We start from the raw sequence: 14,335 nt of genomic DNA, 5'->3' as shown, positions 1-14,335 counted from the left end.
CCTCAGAAGTTACTTTAGGACGGCTTTTATTACAGCTTCTTGAATATTTCCCACAGAGAAACATATCAAGACAACTACGAAAAACTCCTCGGATCGTTTTAGAATATGTATGCAGTATAGCAAACTGCTCTGGTATGCAAGTAACAGTTACTTTGAACTAAACATAGCCAACCTAATAGTGGCTGCATCGGGTCTAGTAAGGAAAAAAACTACAAAAAAGCCTCACACAACAGTTAACATGCTATATACTCAGATCTGTAATTTATTTTCTGTGTGCCCTATGTAGGGATATTTCTGACTAGGAAAGACTAGGAAACGTGATTGTAAGGAAAGAGAACAGTTGTTTTCCTATGATCAGAAGCTTTTCTTTTTCTGTGTAGTTGATTCACTGCCCTCTACTGCCTTAGAAGAGAACAAAGAAAGCAGAACCTGTTGTTTTGAACATGGTATTGAGGGAACAATTTAGCTTCTGTTAACAAGCCAACTGTAATACCACCTGACTTGGAAACCTCTTAAGAGGAGAGCAGCAATCTCACCTGCATTGTACTAGCAAAAAAACCTTCTGTTAAAATAACATGGAACTAGAGTGAAGGTCTTTGGTATTGTTTCATTAAAGTAAGATGTCTAAATTACATTATACTGCTTTGTAGAAAGGATACAAACCTGTATGTGTGCATACAAACAATAGAGGAATCAAAATTTCAATAAAAGTCAGGAGGCTGAGACTTAAAAGGTTTCTGAACATCCAGGCTTTACTAATATTTCAAATCCTACTCTGTATTCAAAATTTATAGCAAAATGAAGGTCTAGTCAATATAGGATTTGATCAAGTGTGGGTGTTTACTTAAAAATAAAATGCAATTTAGTCGTCTTTGACAATACAGGAATCTAGACGGTTGCTGACATCAACAAGACACACCTGAAGTTAGGCCCAGTGAAGCCTAGCTCTAAAGTCAAAGTCGCATTTGAAAGCGAGTCTTTGGGTGTCTCGGACCTGGTCTGGACAAAGTCTTTAAAACTCACTAAAGTGCAAAATCTTGCCTTGTAAGACAAAATAACTTGAGGTTGATTGTTAATACTGAACTCCCCCACTCTGTTTTTAATACCTGAGCTAGCTTGTTCAAGGAGGTATTTGGGCTTTTTGGTGGTGATCAGCATGATACATACACCCAGATTTTAAGTGTTTAAGTTACTTTTGAACTGTGTTTAGTATGAAGTGGGACTTTCAGTACAGCTTAGACCCGAGTGACTCTTTTGGTATCTAAATATGATGTATTGAGAATATAATGGGATAATGTAATGCTACTGAGCTCCTGAGAGCTCAGTGAAAGTGGCAAGTACACTTCTTCCCCCACCCTAGATAGCACACAGTGACAATATCTTGCTTATTCCTACAGCACAATTCCACATTACAAATATCCAAATTGCAACTTAACTTGTTGAGCGCTTCTCACTGTGTTTAATATACAAGTAGTGACACTGCAGCTGAAAATGTTCTAGAGATTACAGGAACTTGCCAGGAGGAACTGACGAGAGAAATACAGCTAACACCAGCTAACAATAATTTCCAGAAAGTGCTTTGCACTGAGGGCTGTTTTATGTGCAAATTTTTTTAAATAGATGTTACTTTAAGCAAATATCATACCTTATAATTACATAAGTACCTTCTTCAATGCTGCCAGTTTGCTTGAACAGCCCACATGCAGACTGTATTCTGAAAACCCTCCTTACTCACCCATATGGAACACTACGCATTCCCTGCTACGCAGTCATTGGTCTTTCTTTGCTCTCCAAATATTGTTTTTACTGTTTTGGTAGAACACCTGGCTTTTTCCCTAGACATTTCTTTGTGCCTCAGCTGTATATGTGACTGGTGAACAATGGTTTCGACCGCTTTCAACATCAGCTATTTTATCTACTTCCTGCTTTGATACAAGAACTCCCAGAGAGCCCAGTCAAGAACAAGTATTCTTGAACTCTCCTTCGGTTACAGCATACACCTGGGTTTGCACAGCCAGACCTCTAACATGGAAATCAATATACTCACTGACACCCTTTAATACGGTGTACTGGGGTACATACACAGTATGCATCTGTATCATACGCAGCAGCCTCATCATGGCCACAATCACCTACACACATCCATTATTACCATGGTGCTCTTAACGATATACAGAGGAAACTCCCTTCCCCAAGGATCATGTCAGACAGTAGCCAGCCATTTCTGCTGACACACTTAAATGGTTTCTAACACAGTTCCCAGAATAAAAAGCATCTCCCTTCATAGAAATGAATTGTGATGCCTTGTCCGAACATACAGTACTTGCAGGGCTGAACACAGAAAAGCATAGAGGAAGCTGTCACGGTGTGATCTTATTAGACAGACTAAGAAGTATAAGGAGCTTGAACAACATGCTTACAAAGCTGGCATCATAAAAACTGAGTAGTTTTCCTTGCTATTGGAGCTAGCTAATTCAGAAAGATCGTGAGAAATTTTGAACCTTGCTTTTCTGGGCAACAGGATGTGCACAACTCCTACTGATGACGATATATTAACTTCTTCAAAAAACGCTCACCTGACAACATTACATTGCTCCCACTATTCTAGTCTCTTATTAGGGAGGGGGAAAGCATGAGCATTGCCTAGACAGTTGCTTTTTCCAAACTTGGAAGTTCTCTAATAGAAGAATAATGCTTTAACATTTTTCCTTCAGTCTCATTCCTGTTATTCAGTTTCACTTGTTTTGGACTCTCAGAATAAATCCTGTGGCAAATGTGTTTCTAGAAGAGCTACACATAAGGACTCCAAGATTAGTAATATGCTTATAAATATTTTGTTAATTAGCTTTTCAAACAAAATTTATCCTTAACTAAATTCAGGTTTCCATTAAAAAATACAGCTGTTTTCTGTAACCGTATGCATTTTGCGCTGCTGTTTTAACCATCAGCTATTCAGAGGGGGCCTGATGAAGTAATTGTACAGTCATGACTTACATATTGATGGTATTTGTTTACAGCACAATGCTTCTGCTTAGTCTTGTTTGTATCTTGCAGCAGCATTTCAGTAAGAAGGTACTGTGTTTTTCAGAGAGTCTTAAAGAGCAGCAGCTTAGGTTTCCACCTCCCTCATTACATCCTTTAAATACTTATTTCCTTTTAATTTTCATAGTAAGTTATTGTCTACATGACTAGAAAACATCACGCACCAAAAACAGAATTACGCAGAGGCTCATGAAAAAACAACCAGAGTAAGGAAAAAAAAACCCTGTGCAGTCAGTCATGCTTGGCAGTTAAAAAAAATCAATAAGTATTTGCAAAAAAATTGGAAGGGAAGACCTATTTGAATGATCAAATAAGTATCCTGCAAGGTTTGCACTCACCATTTTAGAGGTTTGTTCAATGATGGCTGAAAGTTCAGGTCTGAAGTTTCTTGTCCCCTTGATTTCCAGCTCTATTTCAACTCTCTCTCCCTCATACTCAGCTTAAGCAAAAAAAGAAGCTTTTGAGTGATGCAAGTTCATATACTCTGCTGTAAAGCAAACAGGAAGAGAACTTAACACTCAGTCAGGACTACCCTTTCTCCAGCCCAAACAAGTTGGCTTTGTAATTGTAGTCCTTTGTTACTACTTTGGAACAGGCATCCATATGATATTACGGCATTTGTATTTACATTTTACAAATGGAAACACTGTGTAATAGTGTTATAGTTAATTAACAGTTATCATCCATGAAGTGAAAATTTTTATTTAGCAGTCATCAGTTCTAATCTTCCACTGCATAACGGAAAAAAATGAAGACAGTAAGCACAGAGCATGCATATATACACTAGCTACACATTAAGACAGCTGATGGACCCCATGTACAACATTAACAAATGTCTTCATAACATAAAACGACTATTTTTATTAATTAAAAGGAGAAGTACAACATTCACTGCCACGTGAACGTCTGGTTCAAAAGAACGTAAATTAATCCTTATAAGCTTAACCAACTACTCATTAGGAAGACCGCAGAGATTTGTTTAGTTCCAGAAGGAAACCGTTCAGGAACTGGGGAGAGGGAGCCTGGGATTCCTGTCTGAGACAGCTGGGAAGCGGATCAAATTAGGAACACTTCTTTGCTGCAGAGCAAGCCAGCAGTACAGATGACATTTAGGAAGAAAGAAGGAGCTGCAATGGAAAGATTCCTTGTGTGCTTTCTCAGTGAGGCATGGAAAGGTATAGAGGCACTTCAGAGGAAACAGGGAGAAGAAAGTTTCAGCTCAAAGCAGAGTTAGGTGCTTCTAGACGGACTGGGAGGGATGAGGAACTGGTTTTGCCAAGCTACTCCAAGAACGAACATGACATTGCGATAGGACTTCAACAGAACCATACTGCAGTTATGACTGGGCTCCTCAAATTCATGGAGGTTAATATTTTAAAGTTACTGTAATTCCCTGGGAATTATTATAGCTCACGTCTATAGCGCCTAGATGCTCTGGTGATAAAGTAATACTACACTGTTCTAGCATATTTGCGCTAAAAAAAGCACTTAAACATGCATGACTTTCCAGAGTGGCCTAAAATTCTGCCACTAAGGGGCAGTGTTGCTTTACTTAAAAATGTGAAGACTTGTTAACCACTTCTCTTTAGCTAACTGATTTACTTAGACACACACACACAGACAAAATTACCTCAAAACGTAAGTAGTGCCATGCTATTATTCTGTTCCTGCCCAATATTCAAAAGCAAAAGAGTTACTATATAAAGCTGATTTCACCAGCAAGATTGCAGAGGTACTCATATGCACATTAGTTTGGCCAGAGCAGTACTTCCCCAATATACTTCAACTGCTTCTGATGCATATTAGTCCTTGGCTATTATTAAAAGCAGGTGTATATTAAGGGCTCTAAAAACACACTCCAGTATCAATAACTGTACTTCTAAATAGCAAATGCCAAAGCAGCAGGCAGCGTTGCTCCTCCTGCTGCTCACAGCTCAGTGTATTGGGTGGATGAAGGAATTTCCCTAGTTCAGGCTACTCATTAATTGCTGTCTATGCTCCTGCTTTGCCGCCAGCTAGTCCTGATTTAGCCTGTCCTCTGCGTGCCACATGACTGCTCTTTTTCCTTATGTTACTGGAACACAGACAGCACTTCCAGTTACTATGTTTTTTCACTGCTACTTCAGATAGTCTCGCTCTTCATAATTTTATGTGCCTGAAGCTGAACAGGTTACATCATAATTAGCTAGACAATGGCAAAACAAAGGCATAAAACCAAGTTAAGAGCAGAACCAGTTCAGTCCCACCTCCATTTAGAATTCATCTTGGGAACTGCTTCAGACTCTAGCAAAAAAATGAACCAACGTCCTTAACTTAGCTCAGTTATCTCATCTAGTCCTCACTCAATCAGAACCATACTGGCCTCAACTGCTGTGCTAACCTTGGCAATGGCTGCTAAAACCAGTGTTACCTGAGCTGCCTCTGAAAGAGCTCTACCAAACCTGAAAGGTTCCCTCTTTTTACAGGCAAATTATTCAACAAATCCAAAGAGTTTTCTTAAAACAGCAATAGAAATAACACTGAGAAAGTTGAGGACAGTTTTAATCAATTATGTTCACACTTTCTTGTCTATTTATACAAATTAGGGATTAATGATTACAAAATTGTTTGCTGGATGAGTCTACATGATGAAACAATGGGTCTCAGAAAAAAGTTCTGCAGTGAGCCATGCTAAAAGCCAGCATTTCAGATACTGCAGCTTTCTTCTGCCATTAACTGTGACTACTATTCTTAGCCTGACTACTTTATCTTTGATTGTTTTAGATATGAAGGTAAGTCACTGTTTTTTCCTAGTGTTGTTACCTGTTTGCACAGTAAGTTGTCTTTTGTCAGCAGACTGTACTTGGAACCACACCTTCCCTCTTGCATCATCAGTTTTGATAAGCGCCTTTCTGATATTTTTAATGACTACAGCAATTGTTTCAATAGCTTAAGAGAGAAATCAGAATACTTTTCAAAACCAAATACTAGGTCTTTAATTCTGATCTCAGTTCCTTCCCCCCCCCCCAAAACATTGACTAGAATCAGAATATCCTTGGGTTTTCCAGTTTCACACAGAAGAATCAGGTCTTTGTTCTCCCCCACCAAACAACAAGCATTCCCATATCTTAATACAAAAAAGAAAATATAAAAACCCCCAAACCCACCCACAAGAAACCACCACCACCAAGTAACGATCTCCCCAGCACAGCCTTATATAGCTCTTTAAGTAGAATCTCTGTCTAAAAATAGAAGTCTCTTTGACATTGAAGCGCCAGGCAGCATGGAAACTGTTGCATTTCAGACTGAAGTTTTTTTGGAAAGTACACTCTAATTCCTTCAGAAGTGTCCCATAAATGTGCAAAATGCATGACCTGTCCTGTCATGAACTTTGAGCGAGATTTTATTTGCAGCCAGTGCTATTGCAGCAATAGCTTCTTAGAAGCAAGTAATTAAAAAAAAAATACAGCATTGGCAAAAGGTGCTGGATTTACAGCTCTGCAAAAATAACACCCTTTCTTCCCCCCCCCCCCGCTCTAGTACACAACTGCCAACCTTTCCTATGCTGCCTGATTGGGCAAGATACCCTTGAGTTAAACCCAGCACTTGCACTGAGGACAGAAGAACAGATGAAAAAAGCAAACAAATCTGGCACATCAGCCTAACAGTTTTTCCAGTTCTCTCGCACACATTCCCCTCAGGAATACAAAGAAAGGGAAGGTGACCAAATCTTCTTGTTCCAGTTTTCAAAGATGCTTACTACCCACTCTTACTAAAGTCTGAGAGAGAAAAAGCCAGCATGCCGGATTGGAGACTACAAATAGGTCCAATTCCTCAGAAAGCTAAATCCGTGAGCATTAAATAGAGCTCAGCACCCATGTCAGGCTTGCTCAGACATGACTATGCTAAGACAACAGCCACAGGTGGCCTACAGACACAGGAGCTAGACGTCTGGCTTAGCTTCCAGTTACAGTCCAAATAAAATAGCATTTCTCTCACTACAACTAAACATTTGCCATGCTAAAAGATGTTATTCTTCCATTATTGTAATATTCCCCAGTAGCATATTTAACAGGAAATTGAAAGTGCTGTCATTCCTAAATTTACAAGTGAGTACTGCCCTTTACAACCGTAAGGAAAGGGTGCATGATTCTAGTCTACCTTGCAAAGAAAGGTAGACTACCTTTCAGTCCTCAGTTCCACTGCAAGTTTCATGCTCTGCTTTCAAGATACTGCGTTTTTAGCCTAGTTGGTCCCATAGTGAAATTCTGATATATAGCCTTACATAGTATTTCATTTAAACATTGAAAAGCAGCTCACAAATACTAATCTCCATGTCAATCCTACGAAACATGCACAACTGACAAATTGGTTCAGGAACCACCTGCACAAGAAAGGTTTCACAGTTGACTGAGGGGATGTCAAAGTAAATCTCTGCAATAGGCAGTAGGGACATGCTTACATCTATTTATATTATGATTGTTTTGTGTACTTAAGGGAAGATTTTTATATGAGGATTCATATCAGTTCAGCTATGATCTTTTTAAAGCTTAATCAGATTAAACCCTGGTGAATTCTGAACATACTCTAAGCCTGAAAAGAATTAAGACTCAGATAAAGAAGTCTCCACGCCAGGTTATGGGCTTTAATTGTTCAATTAAGAGCATAGGTCTAAATAACTTGCTCAATGATGTTATCAGGCAAGTGGTAAAGTCCACAGTGAGAATAGCTCTGTCTCCTAGTTCCCCGGAGACTTCAGAAACATCTTCTCAGGATATCCACTTACTGTTTGCTTCTTCATCAGGGCCTCCAGCACAAGCACAGAAACCTTGTCTCCCAACAGAGGGGTGCCAACCAGAAGCAGGGCATTGACCTCTCTGGGTAGGCATGCTCACACTGAGCGTCCATCCACCCTCCAAGGCAGCACTGCTGCTTTCTTTCCTGGCCAGCTTTATTTGAGCTGTCAGGGAGATCTGAGGCCAAGGAGCACCCGAATCTCCTGATGAGTCACAAAAAAAGGAGCTGTCCAGTACAGCAGGTAGATGACACTGCAGAGCAGCTATGCGAACCTCTCTATCAGCATCCACATAATATCCACCCTACTTTTCAGGGCTCTCTGTTCTCAGCACTACGACTGTTAGTGACTTCAGTTTTGAAAGGTTTTTTGAAAACATCACACTCTAATTGGGAAAGATGCTAAGTAAATTAGAATACTGACAACTAAATTCTCATGTTTTTTGTTGCTGTTTCTCTTAAAGGGAGTCTTGGAAAGTTTTGTCTGAAATACTATTGCATGGCTAGCGCCATTAGAGAGTTTAATGGAAAAAATATTTGGCTAAGATATGAAGAATCAGAGTGGAGAAACATTAGGGAATAGTGGGCAAAACAGTGAGATGGGAAATACTGAAATTTGCTAGTAGACAATTTTTGAGGGAAGCAGAAAAGCTCAAGCCTGAGTTACTTTGAAAAGTGAGAAAAATAGCTCAAGAGATTACAACAGCATGAGGTTTAATGTGAAATCCAAGCAAATAAAGCTAGCAGCTTTCACAGAGGACCCTTTTATGCAGTCTGTAACAGTGTTTAACTGAACAGTCCAGCTACAGATGACCGCAGATAACAGCAGCCGGAACTCAGTTCCCTGTATTAAGCTCTCAGCTGAGTTGGAGATAGTGTTTGATTCACACTTCTCCAGTGACTTGGAGCTTTGTGTTTTCCTTTTAAGAGCAGGCATTCACCACTGAACTTATGCATAGTATTGTAATTGTTTAAAGTGTATTATCTAGATGCTGCCTTCACCAGCTGCTCATGTTATTGGGTTTCTTTGAACAAACTGAATGCAGTCCCCAAAGCCCCTTCTACCCTGGAATTTGAGATCTGGCCCAGTTGTGCTGAGCACTGCATGAACAGAAGGCTCTTACAAACACTGTGACACTGCTTTCTTCATTGGCAGTGAGGCAGAACTTGTTACCTCTTCACAATCCTTCTGGTGTTGACTGCACTGCTGCCTAGCCAGTGAGGCAAGTAGCAAGAAATACATCACTGGGCACACATTTCAGTATAACCTTGACATCATTGACAGCGATAGCTACAGCCCCCAGTGAAACAGAAACCTATAAGAACACATTTGTTTTTCACACTGCCTTTGCTGTTCCTTTTGGACAGATGACCATATGCCATGCTTGTATATTTGCAAATGCATGACATAATGTTAGGGGATTGTCATAAACAATACCATTTCTGGCAATGGGCTGAGGAGACTGGATAAGGATTTTAACTATCACTGGACCAGTTTTGCACTAAGGATCAAATGTGCTGTCTCTTATCTGGATTTGTAATGAGTATCCACCCTCCCTACTCTCTCTACTTGTCCCCCTCGCCTCTCCCAATACCCAAACTTGAATAAGGTCTCCCATCACTACCACTGCACATACAAAGCTGTACGCGCAGTGCCTGGCCCAGCTGTTTCCTGACTGGGCAACTGCCAGCTGAGATTGAACTGAGGTCTAAGATGTAAGTAGAGAAACCAGAGCAGATCGTTTCTACAGGGGTATTTTAGAAATAGATAGATAGGGCCCATCTAGGCAATCATATTAATGTGACTGATAACTCCAGTTTAACCTCACTTTGTCCTTACAGAACAGCTGGATGTCCTTATAGATCAGCATGACAACCTCCCTCTACTTTTTCCTTTCCCTCCCCCCCTAATTGAGTATTTTAATCTATATGTTGACCAGAAAAGTCAAACAAGAGAGTGAGGAGTGCTGGACTCTAGGTGCTCCTCAGCTACAGCATAGCATCCTGGGTCAGTATGACTCAGTCTGAAGCACATCAAAGCACTGAGCCATTCAGACTATGCATCTTCTTTCCTTACCAGCTTGACAACAGCAAGGAAGATGCAAAAAGTGGTCTGAGGCTTCCAAGGATGTTCCTGGCGTAATACATATTTTAATATTGCTCAGGTCTGTGCCAAAGGTCAGCCAGAACATTTTCCTAGCAGAAGACCACAAATGATCAAACCTAGCCTAATAGCTATGCATGCTTTATAACCAGGCACAGCTGGTGCTTGCAAATCCACCTCAAACCTCATTCATAAGCTTATTCTCAGCAATTAGTTAATCCTAGTTTACGTAGCTTAGTTTATGTATTTGAGGTAGAGGAAAACTAATTGCAGCTGAAACTCCCAAGCCAGCCTCAGGTCTCCTGAGGTGAGTCCAAACTTCACTGAAGCTCAGAGAGTAGTCTGCACAAAGCAAGGACCTCCCTATTAAGACATTAAGACCATTTCACAATGGCTAAGTTTGCTCTGTGTGAACACTGCTTTGCTTTCTCCTTTGCCCGGAATTACAGGAGTAAGTTTGAAGCAGTAAGTGGGACTGAAACCTGCAATTTGCCCTCAAATTAGAAGCACTCAAACCAAACAAGTCCTTAATTTGGCACCAACTCTGCCTTAAGCAGGGACAACAATCTGGCCTCTCAGCACTGACCTCCGTATCCGTGCTAGTGCCAGTTGTAGCTTCACCTTAAGAGCCTATAACCAACACAGAGGGCTGTGCCCATCCCACTTCCAACAGAGAAATAAGCTAGAAAGTTTTATCCTAACTGATTGCACAGCATTTAGCTATGAATGAAAATAGCATAGCTTGGATCCACTAATTCTTCCTCCCAATAACCTAGTCTCCACTACTGAAAGGTGGAATCAGTAAGCACGTTTACTGACTTCACATCAGGCCCTAGGCCTTGGCTAGCATTAACCCACTCCAAGAACGGCGCTCATTGGTGGCCTGATGTTATTACTCATCACAGCAAAAATACCAAAATCCAGGCTATTCTTCCATTTCTGATCTGCATCTGGAACCTTGGCTCCACACTGTCACATGTAGCCAATAACTGAATAAAGTCAGCCTCCACAGCAGCCCATTTTGCACAGGAAGATCTGTTTAATTGCTGCAAAAGCAGTCAGAACTTTTGCTCTTTTTTAAATTACATTCAGAAGTTGTGAAAGCTCTCTGAATAGGCCTCCGGATAGCTCATGTTGATTGTCATTAAGTCAGAACATGGTGCTAAGTTCCACAGGCCTGGAGGGGGTGGGGGGAATCTAGTGTTGGGCCAATGTTTTAAAAGGATAAACACAAGTAATTATACACTCCGGTATCAGCTCTGACTAAATTAATAAAACAACCAGTATGGTGATTCAGAGAATTGGGAATATGCAATTAATGGCTACGGGAGAGATCTCAATACAGGATTGCATATTTGAGCTCTCCCCAACAAGATTAACTTTGTCAAGCAAACTTGTAATCATGTTGCTGTAACATGCTTTTTCTAAGGGACTTGCCTTTGCACCACAGTTTTTGCCCGAGAAATTTAAACCAGCTCATTCCTAAACCACTTAACAGTATATATTCCTCTTGTTCCAGTCTACAGTTAAAGCCATATGAATATATTCTAGCAACTAGCAACTGACTCCAGCACTCCACCCTCAGTTGCTGCCTCCTATTTTTTTTCCCCCATTTGCCTCCAGGGGACCACAACTCTTCCTAGAGGATGGCAGTTGCTGGCAGGGTTCAGGCATGCCTGTTCAGCATCCTTCTCATACAGCTATTCCACTTTTAGCTCTGCAGCTAGTTCATGCATCTTTGCATTACGGTACTGCATGATGTGATATAGACTTAACAGAAACAACTAAAAGAGTTCTATCATGTATTTCTCAGTTACACAGGAAAAAAAACATTTTACCATTTCTCCCTTCCCCCCTCCCAATTACGGGGAAATTGGAAAAGTTTTTTTTTTTTCCTCCCCTCAACCGAGACTGCCCTTTCAAGCAAAGAACTTCCAGGTTTGATATAGCTTTAAGTTCTAGTTGCCTCTCACATACTTTGTGTTCTTCCACCAGCAGCCACGTGTCTGGGCTACAGAAGTTGTTCTCGTTGCAATAGTGTATATATATTCTAGTATTAAGTAATATCCTAGTACCACTAGAAGATACTCCTTTTCAGGTGGCAATATTGCTTTTTACCTTCCATCGACCTGCCTTTTGATTGCAATTTCGGTAGAATGATAGTACTGCTTTTTCTACTAGAAATGGTCTCAAGTGCATGGTCTAGAGATCATGTTAACAGTGCAAGTACACAGCAGTACCGCTGTTTGTATCCATGACGAGTTCTGACCAAGGTTAGCTAGGACATACTTACCACAAGCGCCATCTATTGTAGTACTTCCACTGTTGCCAGCTGTTCATTAGCAATTAATATAGGAGTATCTATGTCTGGTCTGTATTAGGCCATTTTATCCTCCCTTAACCCTGACTGTCATAAAAATTCTTTTCACCAGGCCATAAGCTAGCTGAAAGTAAAAGGCTCTTCATGTTACCTGTGTACTAAAGCACTCAATAATGCTTATTTTTTGAGTCTCAAAGTAGCAATAACAATTCAATTACTCCTCTCTGCACAAAAGAAAAAAAAAAAGGTGGGGGAAGGGGGAATGAGAATGTAGCTACAACATTCATGAAGAAATCTAAGTTTGTTAGGAAGCATAGAACCAGTCACCATTCAAGCAGGGCAAAAAAAAAGACGGAATGGAAATAGAGCAGACAAGCCACAGCCACGCCATAGAGAGGCAGCAGCAGAAACATTCCTTTCTTTGTCACACATTCATCAAGTCACAAGCAGCACTAGTAAAAAAGTGTTTTAGTTTTGATGAATCAACTACAAGCATGCACTAGCGCATCCCCAAAAAAATCACCTAATAAAAAAAGATGGTAATCCATAGACTGGTTATGCACTAAGTGCTGTGCAAAATGAGTAAGACTTCAACATGCTGTACCAGAGCTCACTATTGGGAAATTTGCTATGTTGCCAGCATACCAGATCAGTATTTCTAAGGTCATTATCTCATCCTTTCGTCAGTTGCTAGCTTTGGATTTCTGCCAGAGAAACACAACTACTAGCAAGATGATACACTAGTACATTAAGCACAGCTTTTGGGAATTTGAGCAAGCTTTTCTTTTCACCAAGATCAGTCTGCTCCCTGGTTCCAAATAGCACAAGTACTCTGTCAATATATAAATGGCAGAACATGTTCTTCAACCCTCCCATGACAGTCTGTATAAGAAGCTGTGTCAGAGAAATAGATTCTTCTGCACTTTTCAAATAAACCAGGAAGAGAATTGAACCTGTATATATATATTCATCTCATATTATGGGAAGGAGGAGACAACAGTTAGCAAATTGAACTATTGCACTCGAGAAGTGTATTTTTGCACACCCAGTGCAACAGGAGGACCGACTGGGGACAGAGTTAAACAGGCAAACCAACAATCCAATGGGTACCACCACCACTCTGCAAGAATGCCCCATGAACTTTTATGAGTAAACCATGATTAAAGTTTTGCTTTAGCTGTTGCTTAGTAAGTGAACCGAGAACCTTTTCAGTCAGCTAGATTAATTGGTTTTAAAGTTGGAGTACCTTCACTTCATCCAGTTTAACCTCCTATATCGCATGTTTTGCTCCAGAGTAGTAGAGCATTATATCACTGTTCAACTTTATCATCAAGATTATCATCAGAAATCTATGGCAGCACTCCCATGAACTCAAATAGCAATCTCCTACCTCACCTCCTGGAAAGACTTTTTAGATTTTATCCAGCAGTTGGAGAATTATGTCAGAGACTAAGAACAGCAAGTAACAAAAACGTGTCTGAACACATCAACTCCCTTCTTCTTTGCTCTCCCTGTTGTTTTACTTACTCATTCTAAAACCCATGATAGAAAGATAACTCACTCCACAGACAGGCATGAAAGCCAACTCTACGTAAGTGGGTGAGTCTGGGAGCTTTCCCTTACAGCTAAAAGCAGAAAAGAGCACGTTCAAACTGCCAGATTCTCAGTATCAATACCCTGCTATTGGAAAAAATTTGGTGACAGGAAATATTTCTGTGATTACCTTGCAAACCCAGGATACTCCATTATCCAAAGCTTCCTCTGAGGAAGAGCATTCAAGAGATGGTTTAGAAGTATCTTTGTTCCTTCCAGTTAATTAACAGATATTTTAATAGCCTTACTGTGCAAATTCTACCTATGCTCCAAGTCACACGACAATGACTTAAATAAGGCAAAATTTAGAAAATTGGCCAATTTACAACATCTAAAGACAGCACTCCAGCTTTAGCATCTAACATGCTCTCGGAACAAGGCTCCTTAGCACATGCCCAACTGGACGAGCTAGGGAGTGGGCAGATCTCACTGCAGCTGAATCTGCCCTATCTGAACAGACAGGCTGTCTTTTATGGTGACTGAAGCTGAAGGAAACTAGCTTG

At 40.4% G+C, this 14,335-nt stretch overlaps 2 protein-coding genes across 4 annotated transcripts in view; one reads left to right on the top strand and one right to left on the bottom strand.

Annotated features, from left to right (window-relative positions):
* The window catches only part of SEC24D (SEC24 homolog D, COPII coat complex component), a 113,461-nt gene extending 109,933 nt beyond the window's left edge, over positions 1–3,528 (bottom strand). For 2 of the 3 annotated variants that reach the window (XM_068941724.1, XM_068941731.1), the window contains exon 1: positions 3,381–3,402. The gene's annotated coding sequence lies outside the window, so the exon portion shown is untranslated. Of the gene's footprint in view, positions 1–3,380 lie in introns of all 3 variants that reach the window. The other variant, XM_068941730.1, reaches the window with a different exon arrangement.
* Positions 1–14,335, top strand: part of SYNPO2 (synaptopodin 2) — a 97,018-nt gene that overhangs the window by 39,708 nt on the left and 42,975 nt on the right. The gene's annotated exons all lie outside the window — the stretch shown is intronic.

Source organism: Struthio camelus, chromosome 4 (assembly GCF_040807025.1).
Source record: "Struthio camelus isolate bStrCam1 chromosome 4, bStrCam1.hap1, whole genome shotgun sequence".
NCBI classification, from domain to species: domain Eukaryota; kingdom Metazoa; phylum Chordata; class Aves; order Struthioniformes; family Struthionidae; genus Struthio; species Struthio camelus.
This window is presented reverse-complemented; position numbering and strand designations above follow the sequence as displayed.